We start from the raw sequence: 3,451 nt of genomic DNA, 5'->3' as shown, positions 1-3,451 counted from the left end.
TTATTATTTTTTTTAAATATCTATCAAGTTTACTTTGAATCAAGACAATTTTTTAAAAAAAATATTAAAAACTTCATTTCTCAATATTTTTCACATGATGATTTATTTTCTTTATCTGAGGACAAGTACTAGGTGGATATGAAGTATTTAGTGAACAAAGAGGATAGAAGATGCTTGCAGGCCCTGCTATTAATAAGGGTATAGTTTAGTCTGAATATGACCGATTAATACATAAACATCAGCTATAAAAACAGGAAAAAACTAATATAAAGCTAAATGCCCATGGTAAATAAATAAATTTTATACATATCAGACCAGACATATGGGTAAGACTTGCTCTCATCTTAGCTGTCACTTCTTTCATGACTGTTTTGAAGGAAAATTCCTCTACCCACATTCAGTTATGTGTTGTTTCTTTAAACCTTCTCAGCTTCCTGTAATCATCCTATCAAATGTCATAACTCATGGTGACACTGGCTCTTTACTTCTGGTCTCTTACATAGCATTAGCCGTATGCCTGGCAGATTAGGGGTTTGCTATGGAATAAATTGTGTACCCCACCCCAGAAAATATGTGTTGAATTTCTAACCCACTTGCCTGTGAATTTAACCCTATTTAGAAGCAGGGGTTTGTTTTGTTTTTGAAGTGATACTAGAACAGGGTAGGTCCAAACCTAATCATTTTTGAGAGGTGATTTCTTTTGTATAAGTAAGAAGAACAGAGTAGACATAGATACACAGACTGGGGGAAGACAGATGCCAAGGAATGCCAAGGGATCCAACGAACTCTTGGTGCTCCTGACAAGAAATGACCCTCCACTAGAGTTGATGTCCTGATTTGAATATCTAGTCTCCAAAACCATGAGGAAATAAATTCCTGATGTTTAAAGCCACCTGTTTTGCTTACCTGGTGCCTCTCTGACAAGAATATACCACAAATGGGATGACTGAGCAAACAGGAGTTTATTTTCTTATAGTTTGGAGGCTTTAAGTCCAAGTTCAACATGCCAGGCTTTAGGGACTGGGTGAAAGCTCCTCAACCTTGGGCTTCAGTTCCGCCTCCTGTTCCCAGACCACTGGAACTAAAGGGTTTTCTTCACTCAGACAGCTGCTGGCTGCTGAGACTGACAAACCCAAGGTTGACAAATAAAAGGCACAGTCCCGATATTACCAAACCACACTGCAGGCCATTAATTCAAGTCCACTGAAAGTCCCAAGGTCGGCAGAGCATTGCAGGCTGCTGAACAAGGACATGGCTGCATGAAAGGTTCAAGCGTGCCATAAACTAGAGACCATTCCCAAAACTGTTTCTTATATACGGGATGCAGACCACATCCCTAAGGCATTTACTCAGCTACTTGTGGTAGATCCCACCATGGAGTTGATTGCCAGTCTCATCATGGGAAATAACTACCACCAGTTGCCCAGCCACTCAACCAGGCCTAGCCAAGTTGACACACAACCTTTACTACTACATTAGATAACTATGACAGATTTCAAGTAACATTTATTGATAAAACAAAAATACATTTTGCATCTATTATTGAACCTTCAGAAACCTGTCCTTATTTTAATTGCTAGAAAACATTCCCATTTCTGTCTCAACTTGTATATAGTATATGGCATCATATTTTGCAAGGAAAAGTGATCCCGTGAGTGATCCATGCATTCTGATAGAATCCTATACATATATTTTAACTATACAAGAACTAATGTTTTCATACACTTATTTTCTACCCTACATTCCTGACCCCTTCTGTCCTTCATTAGGAAACAAATCTCATCCTGCTTTTGGTATTTTTAATGGGATTTATGAAGTCTTTGGTGCAGACATGTTTTATTTCCTGAGTAATGAGATACTCCCCTTTGTGGGAGAGCATCTTGTCCTGAATGAGATATGCCAAGCCAAACATGAATTGGAATGCCAAACAGTATGTCTTATGTATTTGTCAGGTATGTGATCTATTTCCTAAAACCCAAATGTAGTGCAATGGCATGTTTTACTATTTGTGAACTTTACCTTCTGTTAATATGATTGAAGCAACTGGAAATGGAAATTGTCAGGGCAATTTAACAAAGAAGCCTTGTAAAACTTATTATAGACAAGGTAGTAAAAATCCGTTTAGAAGGCATATTCTTCAAACCTGAGTTTTATTTGGTAAAACACAGTGGTGCCTGACCTTTCAAAAAACACACCAAAAAGGAGTCATTTAGAGGTCCCTGTCTTAAATTACAAACAGCAGCCTGATCAGATTTGGCTGTATTTTACTCCCAGTATATGATAGAATACATAAATACCCCAGACAGACAGCTAAATGACTGGCTATTTGGATGAGTGTGATGTGTATTTTATGTAATTGCATACTCAACAAGCAGTAAAAAGTCAGTCTTGTGTACCAAAAGCATGTTGGTATTGAATAAATAAAAGATTCTTCACAAATTTGTAATTCAAGTTAATCAGTCAATGGATAAAAGCAGAGGGCAGGAGCACCCCTCTGGTTAGGCAACTTTTGATTTCTGTAGTTGAGGATTCAGGAAATAGAAGTGGAAATGTTCCATATTTTGCTCATTGAAACATTTTTCAGGAGTGCATATTCAATGTTAAAAAAATTAAAGTGATCTTTTCAGTTTACGTAGTAAAATTGGAATAATACAGGGAAGATTAGCATGGCCCATGGAAAAGGATGACATGCAAATTCATGAAATGTTCTATATTAAAAAAAAAAAAAAAGCACATGTTTTGTAGAGTATAAAATATAAAGTAAGCCCTTGTGCCCCAACCCACTTATCCTCAGAGATGACCATTGAACAAATCCTGTATATATAGCCTTGGAAACCCTATGAAGCAGTTATACTCTGTCCTGTAGGGTCACTATGAGTTGGGATAGACTTGATGGCAGTGGGTTTGGTTTTGGTTGGGTATATACATCCACACATTTTCTGACCATAGCTAAACATATATGGCTCCTCCCCAGTGTACACTCATGAGAAGTGGTGTGGCAGAGTGGTTATGAGTATGAGAACTGGAATCCAATTGCTGGGCTTCATCTACCATCTACATGACCTTAAGAATCTTCATTAGTGCCTTTGCTTCTCAGCTCCCTTTTCTATAAAGGAGAATGATTATAGCATGTATGTCATAGAGTCACTGTCAAGATTAACTAAAGTTTTAAGCTTAGTAGAACACCTATCTTATTGAAGAAACATTCCATCAAAGTAAATGATTGATTATTTTTTAATTATTATGTATACCAAAGGAAGCCTGATGGCACAAGGATTTAAGTCCTTGGCTCTAACCAAACAGTCACTAGTTTGGACCCACCAACTGCTCCAGGGGAGAAAGATGTGGCAATCTTCTTCAGTAAAGATTACAGCTTTGAGACTGGTATACCATGAGATCCTCAGCCTATACAACTATGAGACCAGAAGAACTAGATGGTGCCTGGCTACCA

At 37.6% G+C, this 3,451-nt stretch overlaps 1 protein-coding gene and 1 non-coding gene across 2 annotated transcripts in view; both read left to right on the top strand.

Annotated features, from left to right (window-relative positions):
- The window catches only part of RBMS3 (RNA binding motif single stranded interacting protein 3), a 1,212,798-nt gene that overhangs the window by 530,015 nt on the left and 679,332 nt on the right, over positions 1–3,451 (top strand). The gene's annotated exons all lie outside the window — the stretch shown is intronic.
- On the top strand, positions 2,617–2,718 carry LOC122149672. Its single transcript, XR_006163264.1, has one exon. It is a non-coding gene; the product is annotated as a U6 spliceosomal RNA (small nuclear RNA).

Source organism: Orycteropus afer, unplaced genomic scaffold (assembly GCF_000298275.1).
Source record: "Orycteropus afer afer isolate SDZICR_OR568_19922 unplaced genomic scaffold, OryAfe1.0 scaffold00003, whole genome shotgun sequence".
NCBI lineage: Eukaryota > Metazoa > Chordata > Mammalia > Tubulidentata > Orycteropodidae > Orycteropus > Orycteropus afer.
Note: the sequence above shows the minus strand (reverse complement) of the source record. Positions and strands in the feature narration are given on the sequence as shown.